Source organism: Hetaerina americana, unplaced genomic scaffold (assembly GCF_022747635.1).
Source record: "Hetaerina americana unplaced genomic scaffold, ioHetAmer1.1.p SCAF_149, whole genome shotgun sequence".
In the NCBI taxonomy this organism is placed as follows: Eukaryota; Metazoa; Arthropoda; class Insecta; order Odonata; family Calopterygidae; genus Hetaerina; species Hetaerina americana.
Window position 1 is genome coordinate 228,034 of NW_027286614.1, and position 19,467 is coordinate 247,500.

General features: G+C 47.9%; 1 pseudogene; it reads left to right on the top strand.

Annotated features, from left to right (window-relative positions):
- The first annotated feature begins 13,385 nt into the window (after positions 1 to 13,385).
- LOC139686718 (large subunit ribosomal RNA) overlaps positions 13,386 to 19,467 on the top strand; it is an 8,408-nt pseudogene continuing 2,326 nt past the window's right edge.

The following is a 19,467-nucleotide window of genomic DNA, read 5'->3' on the forward strand; positions in this document are numbered from 1 at the left end:
GTGGATCAGAAGTCAAACCGTCAATGGTTTTAGCAATTTCGACGTTGTATTCCGCCTGGCTGTCTGCAGGCACAGAATCTCGCATCGCATGAATCAATTCTTTCAGCGAGCCGTAATGTTGATCCAATTTCAGCACGTGATTCGGGAGGACTCTCACCGATACATCTTCCACGGGTGTTTCATATGCCTCCGGTATCAAAATCTCCACCAACCCCACGGTCCACTCTCCATTTTCCAGTAAAATCCGATGAGGGAGCCTCGTACGAAAGTGTGCGATGGTATTATCAGGAAAAAAATTACCAGAACTATCGCTGAGAAGCGTTATGTGAAAATTATCCAACATCTTGCAATCTTTTCACGGCAGACGCCGGCACCCAACTATTAAAATCGTTACCATAACCTCTCCATTTAACGAAAAACTCCAACTTTTTTCCCTTACCCCTACGCTTGAGTATTTTATCGATCTGAAATTCAGTGTTATCACTCAACCGTACTCGAACCAACTCCTCTCCGTAAAATGTTCCTTTTATATCTTCCCCGTTTAAATCTTCCAGTTGGTAGGTCGGCACCTTCAAGCCTTGTACTAAAGCCTTAATTCTGATAACTTCAGTGGAGTAATTGGGGGTGTATCCTTTTTTGAATGGTGTCCTTTCTTTGCTGATTCGAACGTGATCACCCACTTCAAATGCTGCTTTCTTGCCCATTCTGTTTCTCAAACGTCTTGATTGGGCTAGCTTCTGTGCAACCTGAAAAGCATTTGAAACATTAACCTTCGAAGGTGGAATTCCGATACTAGAATGCACTCGATTGTTATAACTTTGGAGCAGTTTCGAGAGCACTTTCACGTAATTGTATGTGTTGTACTTTGTAAAATATTTGTACATTCTATCTTTCAACGTCCTGTTGAATCTCTCCACAACAGCTGCTTTGACTCCAGGTTGGTTGGTAGTATAGAATTTTATTCCTCTTCTCCCGAGATATGACTTGAATTTTTCGTTGGCAAATTCGGTTCCCTTGTCGCTTTGCACCTTCAACGGCCGTCTTTTCTTGAGAATAGCGTGAAAAGCTTGGATGATATCTTCAGCCTTCTTGTTCCTCAAAGGTACGGCCCAAGCATATTTAGAAAATAAGTCGATGATCGTCAAGAGATACCGATAGCCTTCGTTAAACTTCATCAAACTTCTCATGTCGTTGAGGTCACACTGCCAAGTTTCATCAATGTAAGACGCATCGTAATAATTTCGCGAAATCTCCTTTCTGATAGGTTTGTGTAATGAATATGTTTCCTGCGAATCCAGCCATTTTTGAATGGCATTCTTTGAAAATTTTCTTCCGAGAGCCTCCCACAATGCGTTCCTAGTCGAAAAACTGGCCGGATGTGATGGGTCGTAGTACATTTTATTCAAGGATGAGAGGTCCAAGCTCGAATCTTGCCTCCTTTTTGAGAGACTTTTCCCTTCCTCTTGCCGACGTTTGACGGTGGAGTGTATGGTGGCCTTTTCGTTCGTTTTCGTCTTCCTCTTCTTGGTAAAACTGTCTCCTCCTCCTCCTCGCTCATTCTTCCCTCTTGCTCTTCCTTTATTGGCACGTTCCTCGCCGCCGCCGCTGTTTCTCCTTCTCGCATTTGCTGCTCCAAGTCGTCCAGCAGGCTCTCCATCCTCCCTATTCCTTTCCCTTGGTTTTCCTCCCATTTCCCAAACTTAGCGTCTGCTTGCAATAATTCCTTTCCAGAATTTATTATGCCACTCCTTGGCAGCGCCTCGTCGGAATGACCATCATCATCAAATATTGACGATGGAATGAACTGCTTATTTTTTTAAATACGTTTTCTATGTACGAATTCAATATTCTTCTATATAAAATCCATTTTTGCCGGTCGGGGAGGTCCTTTCGATTTAAAATCTCTCTAAGTTTTTCGTCCAGAGCTATTTCATTGTTTTCTCCAGAAATGAAATAATAATCAGGCTCGGACGGCTTAGTAATTTTTCCTCCTTTGCGGCGTGTTGACTTGAGTTGATGGTCAACGGCGGGGTGTGATAATACATTATATTCGCTACTTTCGGCTACTGCGTCTAAGTATGAATCTAATACTTTTCGGTAATAATGCCATTTTTGCGAATCGTTCAAATCAATCCGCTTAAGAATTCCTTGCATTTGTTTATCCAACTCTGTCATTTCGTTCTTAATATTCCGCCCCTTTTCATGTGTGGTGGTGGTGGTGGCGGTGGCGGCGGCGGGATCCACTAACACGAACTTTTTGAAACTCATTATTTTTTTATCAAACTAGCTATTCCGCCGCTGATTAGTGGGAGTATCGCACCAAGAAGAGCTGACAAAAATCCTCCTTGTTGACTAAGTAAAACGCGTTTTCTTTTCAGGGGTGCTCTATAGCAACCTATCTCTCTGATTGCTTTTTTGTATCTGAGCAATTTTTTTCTCAACCTCGGACTAATCTTACAATTACCGTTTAATACGTTTCGACAACATTCGCTCAAAGATTTAATGACATTCGAACCTGCCGTCTTAATGATGGATCTTCTCTTCGTAGCCGAGGCCTTCTTTATCTTTTTTAAAATGTTAACATTTCGCTTTAATCTGGCTAATTTCATTTTCTTCATCTTGGGTTAACTTTGAAGGCGGTTTAGTAAATTTGGTGGGACGAAAATTTCACCGATTTCGTCGGGAAATATGTTCGTTCTGAACCTCAAGCAGTCGTCCGTTTCTTGAGCAAAGTCAAGTACCAAGTAAGTGAATGGCTTCGAAGTCGCCTCCCTATATACCTCGGTGAGCGCTGCGGGATTTTCAGGATAAACCTGGCAGGCCAAATGTCTAAATTGCGACCGATCACTGAGATTTCTAAAACATACAATGTATTTTGCGTTTAGTGAAATGGTACGTGAAAAACGCGACTGATAAAAAACATTCTGGCTAATAAGAATTACGGAGATATTTGAATAATGCGAATCTTTCGTAAAAAGTTCGCTTACTCTGTTGTCACTGAAGGAGTCATGCATCAAGTCATCTATGATGTACACAGTTGGTACCTTCTTAGGATTTGCAAAATTTTCGGGAAGACTGAATAAGAACTGAACCTTATAAGTCTCGATTGCATTAGGTACACTTCCGTAGCTACAGCACCATATGATTTTATCTATCTTCCCATCCACCATTGACGTTAAATTTCTGAGAAACTTTAAGACAAATTCTGTTTTTCCGCTGCTCGAAGGGCCGGCCACCACACACGTAAAAGGATGCTTCCACTTGATCATAATCGAAAACAACGCGCGAGATGCGAATAGAAAAATGAACACTCCTCTCTTCAGTTTGTGCTTTTATCTTCATATTTCGAGCATGTCATGCATACGCGTCGCGAGCACCTTCAACTCTTTCGCGATCTTTGTTAACACTGGTGAATAATTCTTGGGGCATGCTATTCCGAATAGCCCTAGGTTATTTTTACCTGCTCTCACTAGAGTGTTGTTGAACTCGCTGTACTCATAGACGTTATCGTCGCGAAAAAAGTACAAGATTCCATTAGTGTATCTAAACACAGAATCGATGTCTGATGGTATTTGCGGAAACATCTTTTGATAGCGATATTGAGTTTTAGGTCTAAAATGGCATTCATCAATTTCAATGATAAAATCTTTACTGTGAAATATTAACGTCATCCCTGTATATGTGTTCACGGCCGCTTGAATATTAGCATTACGCGGCAGTCCTACGGATGACGCAGCCAAAGGGTAACCCTCTACCAATTGCATACTCGGGTATTGAATCATATAAATCATTTCCTTAATGAAAATTACAATTTCCCCGCTCGGTCTTTGATAAATTGCCGTAATATTTTTACCCGGAAGAAAGGGAAGCCAATCGGTAATCCGTTGGGGGCCAAATATAACCGAATTGACCGCATTTTCCATATCCATGAACCAAAAATACTGACCGTGAATATGTATAACAAGTGATTTAGTATAAGATATTTATCTAATTTTTTTAATTCGCACAACATGGGAGGGGGGTCATTTCTTTCTCGCCCCATATTCCCATCCTCCACCTCACCTCCACCACTCCCCCCTCCTTCTTTTTCTTTCTTTTCTGCAGGTCTGCCATAAATGTACTGTATCGCTTGAATGTCATCTTCGTGTAAGGCTATTCTATAATCGGATGCGTTGTATATTGCGTACATGATAGCATTTTTATAATTGGAGTGCGCGATTCCCAAAGCATGACCAATTTCGTGGATAAGTGTTGCGAGAAGGCTGTATTTTAGTTCGGCCCTATCAAATCCTAAATACCAATCCTCGTCCTGGTCAATGTGAATTTCTACTAGCTCACCGTTAGCCCTCGGATAATCTGCGTGGGCTAATTGACCGCCATTTCCATCAAAACTCATGGCGCAGAAACCCGGACCAACATTTTTATGAATAAGGGCAGCATTTCTGATAATGATATCGGGTGTTCTAGAATTTTGCTCGAATGTAACATTCGTTACCTCGCCCCATGTCTCGAATGCTTTCTTTGCCAATGCAATGTAGGTTTCATTTACGAAGATGTAATGCCAATTGATAACATTCTTACGCCACTTGTACGGGGTTATTGAGAATGCAAAATCATCCGCTACGCCACACCGGGGGTTTTTCATAAAATCCACAGTCTCTTCATCCATCCGCCCACCCGCATCGCTGATATTATAATATTCTTGAAACCTTCTTAGTGATTCTGTTATTTCCGCCGGTTTTACGTTGGCAAGTCCATTCTCGCTCACATTCAGGTAGCCATATTGTTGCAGATAACTCGATATGCAATACGTGCGGTTGTTGTCTGGTATGATACCGGAAATGCTCAACCCCAGCTCGGTGAGAAACAAGACCAAAAATATTAATCTCATGATTATGCTCAAAAGCTTCGCGAATCCCGCGATGTTTCATTTACCAATTGCGAATAGTGACTGAGTACGACTCGGAAAAACGTTATTTATATATTAAATCCACCCATTGCAACCGATGTTAACAATTGGCAACTCACGTATCGGAAAACGCATTTATTTTATAATGCCCCCTAGCTAATGTATTAATTCCGTCTTCGCAAACATAACGTTTATCGTCATTGGACATTGTATCTTCAATTGAAGCTAGGACTGGGGTTTCAATTTTTTTCCGCAACTCCCCCGCATGTGCGGGCTGGAAAAGACTTTAAAAAAATTTTTTCTCATACGCAAATCACCCGCATTCACGGGATGAAAATAACTTGGTGAAAATTTTTGCGCCCATCACCCGTATCCGTGTTTCCAAAAGGAAATGACAAAAAAAATTAATTCGCACATCTTGGAAATAGATTGATTCCGAAGACTTGGAAAAATGATTCAAAATTCACCCGCAGTAACGGGGTGAATTGCACTTACAAAATTTTCCCCCGCAGTGCCGGGATGAGAAATGGCGAGTTTCAATTTCGGTCTTTAGTTTTTCCTCCACGGGTGTTTTAAAACCTTCTATTGCATTAAATGATAATTTGGGCGCCTCTCTACTTATGCAATCAGTCTTTGTTAGGAAATTCTCATTTTTAAACGTAATATTTTGAAACATATTTTTCTCCCCGCAGTGCCGGGATGAGAAATGGCGCGTGTGAACTTCGGTCATAAGTTTTTCCTGCAAGGGTTTTTTAGTACCTTTTACAGCATTAAATGAAAATTTGGTCGCCCGTCTACCTTAACAATCAGTTTTTGTTGGGAAAAATTTCATATTTACACGTAATTTTTGGAAACAAAATTTTCCCCCGCAGTGCCGGGATGAGAAATGGCGAGTTTCAATTTCGCTTAGTTTTTCCTCCACGGGTGTTTTAAAACTTTTTACTGCGTTAAATGAAAATTTGGGCGCCTCTCTACTTTTCCAATCAGTCTTTGTTCGGAAATTCTCATTTTTATACGTAATTTTTTTCAAACATATATTTTTCTCCCCGCAGTGCCGGGATGAGAAATGTCGAGTTTCAATTTCGGTCTTCAGTTTTCCCTCCACGGGTATTTTAAAACCTTTTCTTGCATTACATGATGATATGGTTGCCTCTCTACTTTTGCAATCAGTCGTTGTTCGCAATTTTCATTTGTATACGTAATATTTTCAATTATATATTTTCCTCCCCCCCGCAGTGCCGGGATGAGAAAGTGGGCGTTTTAAATTTCATCTTTAGTTTTTCCTCCAAGGGTGTTTTAATACCTTTTATTGCATTAAATGAAAATTTGGGCGCCTCTCTAATTTACCAATCGGTCTGTGTTGGGAAAATTTTCAAATTTGTATGCGTTATTTGGAAAAAAGTTTTGGACCCGCAGTGCCGGGATGACTTTTTCGCGAAACTTGCGGGGTATTTTTCTGGCGTGTTTTACATGGAAACCTAGGTCTAATCGATGATTTCCGCCGTTACTTAATTACACCACGTGATATTGGACCTGGAAACATGGAAAATAGTGCTTGCATTATCAATTTTTTTAGACGCACCTTGACAGCCTTTGGAGCATCAAATCCCGGCTGGTATGGTAACACATGTTTAATGGCATCAATATGTTACTCCTTTTTCCAAAGATATTGGGTTTAAATAAAGTACGATACCGCTCCATTAATTTTAATCTGAATAATTATACAGGAGAAATGCTACCTTGCATTTCGGTGATCAAAATTACGTAAAAACCGAATTGAAAAATGAAAATTTTTTTATCCTTGGAAGAAAAACGTTGAAACTTCGCACCGTGAATCTGAGTACGAAGAAAAAAAAAATTCCAAGGCCTAAAACTTTTGGAAATTGACATGGTTTTCCAACGCGGAGTAAATGTTATGGCTGGTTGAGAACCGACTTATCCGGACCAAATCCCATCTGTCCACGGTGACTAACACGGTCCATAACCCCCCCGCGGGTAGGGGGATAGAGAATACTCCCGCAGTATCCCTGCTTGTCGTAAGAGGCGACTAAAAGGGCGGGGAGAAAACCCCGAAAACAAACCCCAAGCCAGCAAGGGATGCGTCCGGACAGTGCTGTGGATCCACTGTCTGTGAGCGGCCATACCATCTGGCCTGCGATCCGCCCAGGTGTTTGCCGTGCCTGGAGACCCGTAAGGGAGAGAAGGGGATCCTGGAGGGTGAGCTTTCTGGTTCCCAGCAGGGTGTCGGATGCCCTGTATGGACCGGGGAGTGATACCCCTCTTCGGCCCCGAATTTCGTGTAAACGGGAGGCCGGGAGCTAGCCACTCCCGGTCAATCGGCTTCCGTCGCGTTTTCGCTCCGGTGGCGAGTGCCAAGGTTGTGGGGGTCTGCGTAGGGAGGTCGGAGATGTAAGGGTTTTGGTGGGCCCTTGCACCGAAGATCCACCCCGAAACAGACAACCACTCCAGAAGCGCTATATCCCTCGAGTTAGCCCTGGCGACCGCTCCGGTTTGGCGGAGTGGCGTCCCGAATGTGTGGCTCCGTGGCGGGTGGGGAGGCCGAGGGACGAATAATTAATTATTATGGAGGAAAAACCCTTTCCACCACTAAAAAGATCCCGTCCGGACACCGGCGGGGGAGAAAAGTGCATAGGCGCATGTAAGCGCTATTTAATTATGTCGTGCATAAAGGAAGGTGAAACCTTGAAAAAGGTTTCTCCTTTCTTAATTCGCAGAGTTTTGTCACAGATTGTGCCTGGGGACCCAAAGAGCGTGAAGAAGCTCCGGGATGGTACACTTCTTATAGAGACCCTGAACGATACACAAAGCGATAAACTGCTTGCTATGGGAATGCTCCATGACATTCCGATTAAGGTGGAGGTGCACCGCACTCTTAACACCTGTCGGGGAGTCATCAGTCACTACGACCTCCTATACGTGGACATCGAAGAAATCAAGAGAGAAATGTTCTCTCAGGGAGTGACTGATTGTCGTCGACTCACCACGAGGCGCAACGGAGAAAACGTAAACAGCACCTCCGTGATCTTGACGTTTGCGCGTGATAGACTACCCGACAAGGTGTTTGTGGGCTATGAATCGGTACCAGTGAGGCCATTCATCCCAAATCCCGTGCGTTGTTTCAAATGCCAACGGTTCGGCCATGTCGCGTCGCGCTGCGAGGGTAAGGCCACCTGCCCGCGCTGTGGCAAAGACGCGCACGAGGATAAAGAGTGCTCTTCGGAACCTCTTTGTGTCAATTGCGAGGGTACACACCCAGTGTACTCTCGTGATTGCCCGAAGATGAAAGAAGAGAGGAAAGTCATGGAGATAAAAACCCTTGAAAAAATCCCATATGCGGAAGCGAGGAGAAAATACAGGGCGCTAATCGCTCCAACTTTCTCCCGGTCCTTTGCTTCCGTTGCAACCACGCAATGTGTAAAGTGTACCATCGCCACGCAGACGGAGATACCGAAAGAATCCCCAGTTGAAAACACGCAAGTGCCTAAACCCAAAAGGGTGAAGGAGGGGAAGAGTAAGGTGGACAAGGAGCCACCTACTCCTGTGGGCCCTTCAAAGAAGAGCCCACAGAAAACCACCAAGGGGAACACGCCAAAAGGGCGTGAGAATACACCTTCCCCGCCGCCTCCAGTGAAGCCAAAGAGGCCGGAGGTAATTGAAGAGGACCAGAGTATCTCTGATACTGAGGTCTTCGCAAACGAGTGGAAGAGGAAACATCGCTTCAAGCGATAACCTCAATAGAGTTGGTCATCTCCCTTTTTAGTCATCTTATTTATTTATATATTTATTTATTTATTTTAATTTAACACTTTAAATGTGTTCCATTCTGCAGTGGAACTGCAATGGCTTTTATCGGCACAAGGAGGAGCTGGCCATTTTAATCCAAGATTTTAAACCCTCTTGTATTTGTCTCCAAGAGACCCATTTTAAGGCTGAAGATAAGGGTATTCTGAAGGGATTCACTGTTTTTAGAACGGATGACCTAAGTGGCCAACGAGCCCAAGGGGGAGTAGCAGTTGCGGCCCGTGAGGCCCTTTACACCTCGCGAGTCCAACTGAACTCTCCATTCCAGGCCGTCGCTGTCACGGTGCACACCCCTGAGAGGATGACGTTATGCAACGTGTATCTGCCAGAGGGTGCACCGGTGACCCGCCTGAACCTTGAAGCCCTTGTCCACCAGCTTCCTCAGCCGTTCATTTTGATGGGAGATTTTAATGCCCATGATCCTCTCTGGGGAGGGCCAGAAACCCAAAGCAATAGGAGAGGTCGAATTTTATCCAACTTTATTGAGGATTTTAACCTGTTTTTATTAAATAGCGGCGAAAAAACCCGGTTTAACAGCTTCAATGGGGAATTCTCAGCAATAGATCTTTGTCTATGCTCGAGAAGTCTAGCCCCAAAGCTGAAAATGTCCACCCACAACGATCTCTGTGGGAGTGACCATTTTCCTCTTCTACTCGTTAAAGAAGACTCTTCGCCCACCATTTCAAAACCTCCGGAAAAGTGGCGTATTAACCGTGCGGACTGGCCACTTTTCAAGCGTACGTTTACATATAAACACGACGCAAGTTTCGACGCGTTGCACAACGTCGATAAACTAAGTTCAACGCTGTTGGCGGCAGCTACCAAAAGTATCCCTCGTACGTCCGGGAATATAAATCGAGCTCCTGTCCCTTGGTGGAACGGGGAATGCGACCGGGCGATTCGGGCGAGGAAAAAAGCATTGAAAATTTTTAGAAAATATCCCACGGCAACTAATCTGGCATCGTACCGCCGCCTGAGAGCGCGAGCTCGAAGGGCCGTGAAGGAGGCCAAGAGGGCTTCCTGGATAGAATACGTCTCTACCATCAACCATCGCACGCCGCTTGGTAAGGTATGGGACAAAGTCAAGAAAATCTCCGGGTCCAAGGGCTCATTTGTCATCTCGCCATTGCTTGTTGCTGGCCGGGTGGTTAATTCACCTGCCGAAATAAGCAACATATTTGCCAGTCAGTTCGCGGCCAATAGCAGTGACGAGGGCTATGCCGCGGACTTTGCGAACCTGAAGAGGCGATGCGAGAGAGTCCCTCTCAATTTTGGTGCAGGTCCTACAAGTGAATATTACAATGAGCCTTTCACGTCCTGGGAGCTTAAATCCGCCATCGAAGACTCCCATTACACCTCGCCAGGGGCGGACGAAATCCACAACGCATTTCTCCGGAACATTCCGGAAACTGCGATTGGGGAGGTCCTAAATACCCTCAACCAACTTTGGAACGAGGGCAGTTTTCCAAATGCCTGGCGAGAGTCCATCGTGATACCAATCCCAAAACAGGGCAAGGACAAAAATGACCCGAACAACTACCGTCCCATATCTCTCACCAGCTGCCTGTGCAAGGTGATGGAACGGATGGTAAACCGACGTCTCATGTGGTGCTTGGAGAGTCGACACCTGCTCTCCGACGCTCAGTGCGGCTTTCGGCGTGGCAGGTCCACGACAGACCATCTGGTGCGCACTGAGAACTTCATCCAGGAAGCCTTTCTCCACCGTCAACACGTCATAGCAGTCTTTTTCGACCTGGAGAAGGCCTATGATAGTGTGTGGCGATGGAGAATCCTCAACACGCTCCACAAGTGGGGATTTAGAGGCAACATGGCCCTATTTATCAGAAATTTTTTAACTAACCGCCTTTTTAAAGTAAGGACTGGGAAGCACTTATCCCGATCTTTTACACAGGAGAACGGGGTACCCCAGGGTTCAGTACTGAGCGTGACGTTATTTGCCATCGCCATCAACGACGTGGTGGAATGCATCAATGCCCCGGTGATGGCATCGCTCTATGTGGACGACTTAGCCATATTTTGCCGGTCGACACGACTGCCAAACGCTTCCAGGCAAGCCCAGGTGACTCTAAACAAACTGGGAGAGTGGTCGCGAAAGAACGGATTTCGTTTCTCCATGGAGAAAACGAAATGCGTGCACTTTCACCGTCTTCGCGGTTACCACGTTACCCCGACCCTAACCCTGTTGGGTAGGATTCTTCCATTTGTGGAGTCCGTCCGCTTTCTCGGCATGATCCTGGACCAAAAGCTGAACTGGCGGGAGCATATCCGCGTGTTACGCGAGAGGTGTCGCCAAACCCTCAACGTTTTAAAGTTTTTAACTCACTCCACTTGGGGAGCAGACCGCTCCACCATGCTTTTATTGTACAGAGGCTTGGTGCGATCCAAACTGGACTATGGTTCCATAGTGTATTCCTCAGGACGAGAGTCTTACTTGAGACCACTCACATGTGTCCACAATGCTGGGATACGGTTGGCCACCGGGGCATTTAGAACAAGCCCAGTCCCAAGCTTACTTGCAGACGCAGGGGAGCCTCCGTTGGAAACCCGCAGGATGATTTTAATGGGCAACTATGCCTGTAAAATTTTATCAGAGACAATCCACCCTTGTTTTAACATAGTTTTTAACCAACGGTTTTTAGACTTATTTAACAGGCGGAGAAGGGCAACTAGGCCCTTTGCCGTTCGTTTTAATGATTTTATTAATGAGGTAAATTTTACATTTCCTCAAATATGCCCCGTCTCCTATGCTAAGTATCCGCCTTGGTTAACACCAATGCCGGATATTAAACTCATTGCCAGTGCACGCCGCAAAGCCAAAACGACCGATTCCGAATACCAGCAGCTCTTCAGTGCCGTCCTCAGCTCACTTTCTGACTTTGTCCCAGTCTACACCGACGGGTCAAAGTCAGAATCTGCATGTGCCTATGCGGTCGTGTCCCACTACCATGGAGTCGTGAGGAAAAAACTGCACACTTCTTGCAGCATTTTCACAGCCGAGCTTTCAGCCATAAGGACGGCCCTAGGAGAAATAAAAGAAAGCAATGGCTCTTTCCTCATCTGCACCGACTCGTTGAGCGCCCTAAAATCTTTATCGGCCTTTGCACCTGTGCACCCGATAGTCCAGGAGATCCATTATACCCTGTTGTCCCTTCAGAGAAAGGGGAACAGGGTCTCCTTTATATGGACTCCTGGTCACGTCGGCATAAGAGGCAACGAAAAAGCTGACCAGGCAGCGAAGGATGCCCTTCGACAACCCGAGACCGACTCCACCTTGGTTCCAATGGAGGATGTGAAGGCCGCCTTGCGGAACTCGGTCCTGCATCAGTGGAAGGAGACTTGGCAGTCTCTTCAAAATAATAAACTCAGGGCAATAAAACCGGTCGTTTCACCATGGTCCTCTTCCATCCGGAACATTCGGAGGGAAGAGGTCATGATTACGCGCCTGAGAATAGGACACTCTGCCCTCACTCATTCGTACCTCTTTGCGGAGGTAAAAGAACAGCCCCGCTGCAATGAGTGTTTCCAACCCCTGACGATAAAACATATCCTGACGGAATGTACAACATACCAAAGGGCCAGAGACATGTTGAAGATAAGGGGAGACTTAAAAAATATTTTAGGGGATGACTCTGGGTCTATAAATCGAGTCTTAACTTTTTTAAGGGCAACCGGTTTAATGGGGCAGCTTTAGCTTCGGAGCGCATAATTTTAATGCTTTTGATTTTAGCATTTTCCTTTTTTTTTTTTGTTTATTTTATTTATTTATATATTTATTCGTATTTATCTGTTAACTTATTCCTAGTTTAAAAGGAACATAAGTTTTACGTAATGACAGTGGTGCAAAATGACCATAGCTGTCGACGCACCCTACAAACCCCTAAAACTACTACGAAAGTTAGAGGTTCGAAGGCGATGAGATACCGCCCTAGTTCTAACCATAAACGATGCCAGCTAGCCATCCGCCGAAGTTCCTTCTATGACTCGGCGGGCAGCTTCCGGGAAACCAAAGCTCTTGGGTTCCGGGGGAAGTATGGTTGCAAAGCTCAAACTTAAAGGAATTGACGGAAGGGCACCACCAGGAGTGGAGCCTGCGGCTTAATTTGACTCAACACGGGAAACCTCACCAGGCCCAGACACCGGTAGGATTGACAGAATAAGAGCTCTTTCTTGATTCGGTGGGTGGTGGTGCATGGCCGTTCTTAGTTGGTGGAGCGATTTGTCTGGTTAATTCCGATAACGAACGAGACTCTGGCCTGCTAACTAGGCGTCGGAATCTATTATGCTTCCGACGTAGCTATCTTCTTAGAGGGACAGGCGGCTCCTAGCCGCACGAGATTGAGCAATAACAGGTCTGTGATGCCCTTAGATGTTCTGGGTCACACGCGCGCTACACTGAAGGAATCAGCGTGTCCTCCCTGGCCGAAAGGCCCGGGTAACCCGCCGAACCTCCTTCGTGCTAGGGATTGGGGCTTGCAATTGTTTCCCATGAACGAGGAATTCCCAGTAAGCGCGAGTCATAAGCTCGCGTTGATTACGTCCCTGCCCTTTGTACACACCGCCCGTCGCTACTACCGATTGAATGATTTAGTGAGGCCTTCGGACTGGTGCGCGGCGCTCGCCGCCTCAACACCGGTGGCGCCGATGTTGCTGGAAAGATGGCCAAACTTGATCATTTAGAGGAAGTAAAAGTCGTAACAAGGTTTCCGTAGGTGAACCTGCGGAAGGATCATTACAGCTTTCGATTATAAAATCGTGGCTTTGGAACGAATTGGTGAAGAGAAAAAGGGACAAAGAAGGCGAGCAGTCGGGTGCCCGGCGATCAAAAGCCAGCTTTAAAAGACACACGCCCAACTCGCTCGCGAAGAAGGGAAAAAATTCCCAGTTTGTATGTTTCGATGAAACGAATTTTTTACATAAAATGAAATGAAGGAAAGAAATTCTAAACGGATTTCTAAATTACCGGAAATTTCGAAAGGGGAAATTTAGGTCTCGCCGGCGACGGGCGAGGGTCGCTTGACGGATGGCGCGCCGGCGGGTGGGGGGTGACCCCCGTCACAGGCGCGTCACCCGGTGGCCCTCGAATGTTCGTTGTCGGTGTGACGCACTTCTCCCCGAGTAGGACGTCGCGACCCGTCGGACGCCGGCCCCAAGGGCCCGGGTGGGGTCCCGCCCGCTCTCGAGCGGAAAAGGACCCCGGGATCCCAGGCCGGATGTCCGACGGTAGGAAGCGAAAGGCGACGCGCCGCAAGGCCTCCGGCCCTCCGCGAGCACCCTTGGGGGTTAGGGTTCCGGACCCGGTTAGATCCCTTTCCCACCGTGGGGCTGTCCGCGAACCGTGAGGTGTCCTCGGACGGCGTCGAAAGTTTCGAGTCCGCGACGCTACGGCTTGGATGGTCCACCCGACCCGTCTTGAAACACGGACCAAGGAGTCTAACATGCGCGCGAGTCGTTGGGTCGGACACGCTCCGCTAAACCCATAGGCGCAATGAAAGTGAAGGCCGCCGTTCCGGCGGCCGAGGGAGGACGGGGTCGTTCGCTCGCTCCGGCGGGCGTCGGTCCCCGCACCCCCGGGGCGTCTGATCCCTCATTGCGAGGGGAGGCGCACCCAGAGCGCACACGTTGGGACCCGAAAGATGGTGAACTATGCCTGGCCAGGACGAAGTCAGGGGAAACCCTGATGGAGGTCCGTAGCGATTCTGACGTGCAAATCGATCGTCGGAGCTGGGTATAGGGGCGAAAGACTAATCGAACCATCTAGTAGCTGGTTCCCTCCGAAGTTTCCCTCAGGATAGCTTGCGCTCGGAGGAGAGTCTCATCCGGTAAAGCGAATGATTAGAGGCCTTGGGGCCGAAACGGCTTCAACCTATTCTCAAACTTTAAATGGGTGAGAACTCCGGCTTGCTCGATTTATCGAAGCCGGAGACGGGGTCCCCTCGGGGGCCCCTGGGATCGGAGTGCATAGTGGGCCACTTTTGGTAAGCAGAACTGGCGCTGTGGGATGAACCAAACGACGGGTTAAGGCGCCCGAATCGACGCTCATGGGAAACCATGAAAGGTGTTGGTTGCTTAAGACAGCAGGACGGTGGCCATGGAAGTCGGAATCCGCTAAGGAGTGTGTAATAACTCACCTGCCGAAGCAACTAGCCCTGAAAATGGATGGCGCTGAAGCGTCGTGCCTATACCCGGCCGTCGCCGCAGGGCGGACTCGGCTCCGAGTCGAGTGCCGCTTGACGCGGCGACGAGTAGGAGGGTCGCGGCGGCGTGCGCAGAAGGGTCTGGGCTCGAGCCTGCCTGGAGCCGCCGTCGGTGCAGATCTTGGTGGTAGTAGCAAATACTCCAGCGAGGCCCTGGAGGACTGATGTGGAGAAGGGTTTCGTGTGAACAGCCGTTGCACACGAGTCAGTCGATCCTAAGCCCTAGGAGAAATCCGAAGCTAACGGCGATAGAAAAAATTTTCATAAGCAAAATGATCCATCGGTCGGGCGAAAGGGAATCCGGTTCCTATTCCGGAACCCGGCAGCGGAACCGTTGTTTGTCGGGCCCTCACAAGGGTTTCGTCAGGGTAACCTAAAAGAGCCCGGAGACGTCGTCGGGAGCCACGGAAAGAGTTTTCTTTTCTGCATGAGCGTTCGAGTTCCCTGGAATCCTCTCGCAGGGAGATAGGGTTTGGAACGCGAAGAGCACCGAAGTTGCGGCGGTGCCCGTGATTTCCCGACGGACCTTGAAAATCCGGGAGAGGGTCACGTGGAGGTGTCGCGCCGGCTCGTACCCATATCCGCAGCAGGTCTCCAAGGTGAAGAGCCTCTAGTCGATAGAATAATGTAGGTAAGGGAAGTCGGCAAATCGGATCCGTAACTTCGGGATAAGGATTGGCTCTGAGGGTCGGGGCGTGTCGGGCTTGGTCGGGAAGCGGGTTGATAGCTGACGTGCCGGGCCTGGGCGAGGAGAATCGTTGCGTTCGCGCGCCGTGGATCCGAGTTCGGTCCCGTGCCTTGGCCTCCCGCGGACCTTCCTTGCTGCGAGGACGCGCGTGGCGACCCCGTGGTACGTCGTTCGTGCCATTTGGGGCCACCGCCCGCGCGCCACTCTTCGGCCGCCATTCAACGACTGGCTCAGAACTGGCACGGACCGGGGGAGTCCGACTGTCTAATTAAAACAAAGAATTGCGATGGCCCCAGCGGGTGTTGACGCAATGTGATTTCTGTCCAGTGCTCTGATTGTCAAAGTGAAGAAATTCAAGCAAGCGCGGGTAAACGGCGGGAGTAACTATGACTCGCTTAAGGTCGCTGGGGAACCAATCTCTTTTATGAGAGGGGAGAGCCCCAGATGACCACGTGCCTCGTGCCACCTCCGGTGGCAACACCAGGTGAGAGTCGGTAACGTAAGACCCATCATAATGGTCGAACGGCTAATGGGAGAGGCTTAGTGCATTAGTCCAACTGTGAGGGGGCAACCCCCCCAGATGACCTGCCTCTGTGCATATATGTGCGGCGGTTGGAGCACTTTAAAATAACAGAGGAGGTATAGGGGTGAGAGCCCCGTCCGCTCTTGGGTTGCCACCCCGATAGCGGTCAACTTGCTTCAAGTACGAATGAATCACAGAGAATGATTTTGGGAACCGGTGGTTCCCCGCTGGCGCAGCCTCGGAGCGCCAGCACTGAAGCGCTTGTTACCCGGAGAGGATCGAGTAGAAGGAAGGGAATCGATGAGGAGAGAATGTGTGCTTTTGTGTGTGATTTGTGTAATCCCCAGAGAGTGTTCAAGAGTAAAATTGGTTTAGGAGTGCATAAAAGGAGTGCCCATATTGTGGCAGTGAATGCGGCAATCAAGACAGCAACGACTAAGAAGAGATGGGCTGAAGAGGATATCGCGCTTATAGCGAGTGAGGAGGCTAAGGCGATACGTGCTGGAAACATAAAGTTTATGAATAAACATCTCCTGACCTTCGAGTTCATTAAAAACAATAGATCTCTCGACAGCTTAAAAGGGCTACGAAAGAAAAAGTCCTATCAAGAGCTTCTAAAATCACTCGTGCGGAAAAACTCAATGGAACCAGACGCAGTTGCCGTGAATGGGACAACACCAACCAAGGAGAGGGATGATACCGCATCTGCTACTACGGAATGTGGCACGACAGAGGGATACAATTTGGAGAGTCTTTTCGTGAGGGCTATCACCGAGCGGATTGGGAAAGTGCGGGAACTGAAGACCCACCAGGCACAGGATTTAGTTAAAAGAGCCGAAATACACTTGGGAGGTGGGAGAGAGGAGATCTCCGAGTGGTTGGATGCGGTCTTACCAAAACGCGAACGCCGAAGGAAGAAGAAGTGGACCAAGAACAAGGAGAGCAAAGAATGCTCAAATTGGCGGAAGAAACGCAAGAACTACGCGGAGATGCAGTCTCTCTACAGACATAACATGGGAAGGGCGGCAGCATTAGTGCTGGACGGCCCCGATGAAGCCAAACTTCCCAGTCTGGAATAGATGACCGAGTACTGGAAGCCGGTGTTTGGGGGGACTGAAGCAGGGAACGAGATAAAGCCTCATGTGAAAGAAAATGACGGGCTAAGGTGGATTTTCGAACCTGTGCTGGTGAGCGACTTAGTAGACGTTAATATTCCTGCGTCCTCGGCGGCAGGAATCGATGGTATAACACCCAGGCAATGGAATAGTGTCCCGGCTGAAATTCGGTGTTTATTTTACAACCTGATTATGGTGAGAGGAGGCTTCCCACAGAAACTCCTCACCAGCCGAACAGTTTTCCTACCTAAAACCAAAAAGGCAACGGTCCCCGGTGACTTTCGTCCAATCAGCATCGCATCTGTGGTAGTGAGGCAACTACACAAGATCTTGGCGAAGCGCCTTATGAAAGCAAATGTGATAAGCGAGCGTCAGAGGTGCATGAAGGATGGGTGTGCAGAAAATATCACCATATTGGGGGCATTACTTCATGATGCGAAAGCCTCCCTTTAAGAACTGCACATAGCCTCATTGGACATGTCTAAAGCGTACGACAGTGTTAGAAAGGAAGCTATGGTTAATGCGATGTGTGACCTGGGACTTCCGGAATCCTTCGTGAAATACATGTACAATACCTATAAAACCAGTTACACCAGAATTGAAGTTCGAGGCCAGTTCTCATCTGATATCAGAGTAACCAAAGGGATACGTCAAGGCGATCCCCTTTCTACACCAGTATTCTGCGTAGTAGTCGATAAAATAATAAATAAAATCTCTGATCAAATAGGCTACATCATCAACGGCAATCGGATAAATCAGCTGGCATACGCTGATGATATAATTGCCATAGCGTCCTCTAAAAGCGGGTTCCAAATCGCTATCGACGTAATTGAGAGGGAAGCGGGACCAGAGGGACTTCAGTTGAACCCGAAGAAGAGCATCGCTCTATCGATTATCCCAGCAGGGAAGTCCAAGAAATTTAAGGTTTCGACTTAACCCACCTTCAAAGTATGCGGTGGTGAGCACATACGCCAACTTGGAATCAACGAGGAATGGAAATACCTCGGGGTAAACTTCTGCCCGACCGGTATCAAAAAGGCTGGAGGACGCCTTGCCGAAGAACTGGCTAGGATCTCTACGTCCCCATTAAAGCCGCAGCAGAAGTTAAAAATCCTGCGGTGCTTCCTGATCCCAAGGCACTACCATGTACTCGTCCTTGCTGGAGCAACAAAGAAAGAACTTAGAGCATTAGACCGGCAGATGAGGCAAGCAGTAAGGGGATGGCTGAAATTTCCCAAGGACGTACCAATTGGATACTATCATGCCCCATGCAAAGAAGGGGGGCTCGGACTCCCAGCATTTGAAACAACAATTCCACTCCTCATGAGAAATAGGATTCGTTCCCTCAGAGTCTCCTCCTTCTCCGTAGCCAGAGTTATTTTTGATCACGAATGGACCCAGAGGAAGTTAGGATGGGCTGAACGAGCCCTGCACTTCGGTACTGAACATCCCTCTCATGACTCTCTTAATGAATGAATGAATGGAGAAACATCCACCCCGATCCAAATCACAAATGGTGTCCGACAGGGCGACCCTCTGTCGACCCCCATTTTTTGTCTTATAATAGACGAAATCTTACAATCAGTGCCCACGCATATTGGGTACAGAATAACGGGAACCCACATCACCTCCTTGGCCTACGCAGATGACCTCACCGCCATCGCATCCACAGCCGTCGGGATGCAAACTTCGCTTAACATCCTCGAAACGGAGGCAGCCAAGAGAGGACTAAGCTTTAACGCGGAAAAATGCGTCGCCCTCTCTGTTGTACCTGCCGGCAAACGGAAAACCTTTAAAATACCCACCAGACCCCAGTTTCGGATGGCCGTCGGCGAATACGTCCGCCAGCTCCGGTCATCCGAAACTTGGAAATACTTAGGGCTCAACTTCTCCCCAACGGGTATTGTGCGAGCCGGAGGCACACTAGAGGAAGAACTTGCCCGAATAACTGCGGCACCGCTGAAACCTCAGCAGCGCCTGAAACTACTCAGGTGCTTCCTTGTCCCTCGGTATTACCATCTATTCACACTATCAGGCACAACCATGAAGACCCTCAAGGCCCTAGACAAGCAAACCAGGAGTGCGGTGCGGAAGTGGTTACATCTACCCCACGATACACCCGTCGGCTTTTTCCACGCCCAATGCAGGGAGGGCGGCTTGGGCCTTCCTGCTTTCCAAACTACCATCCCTCTGCT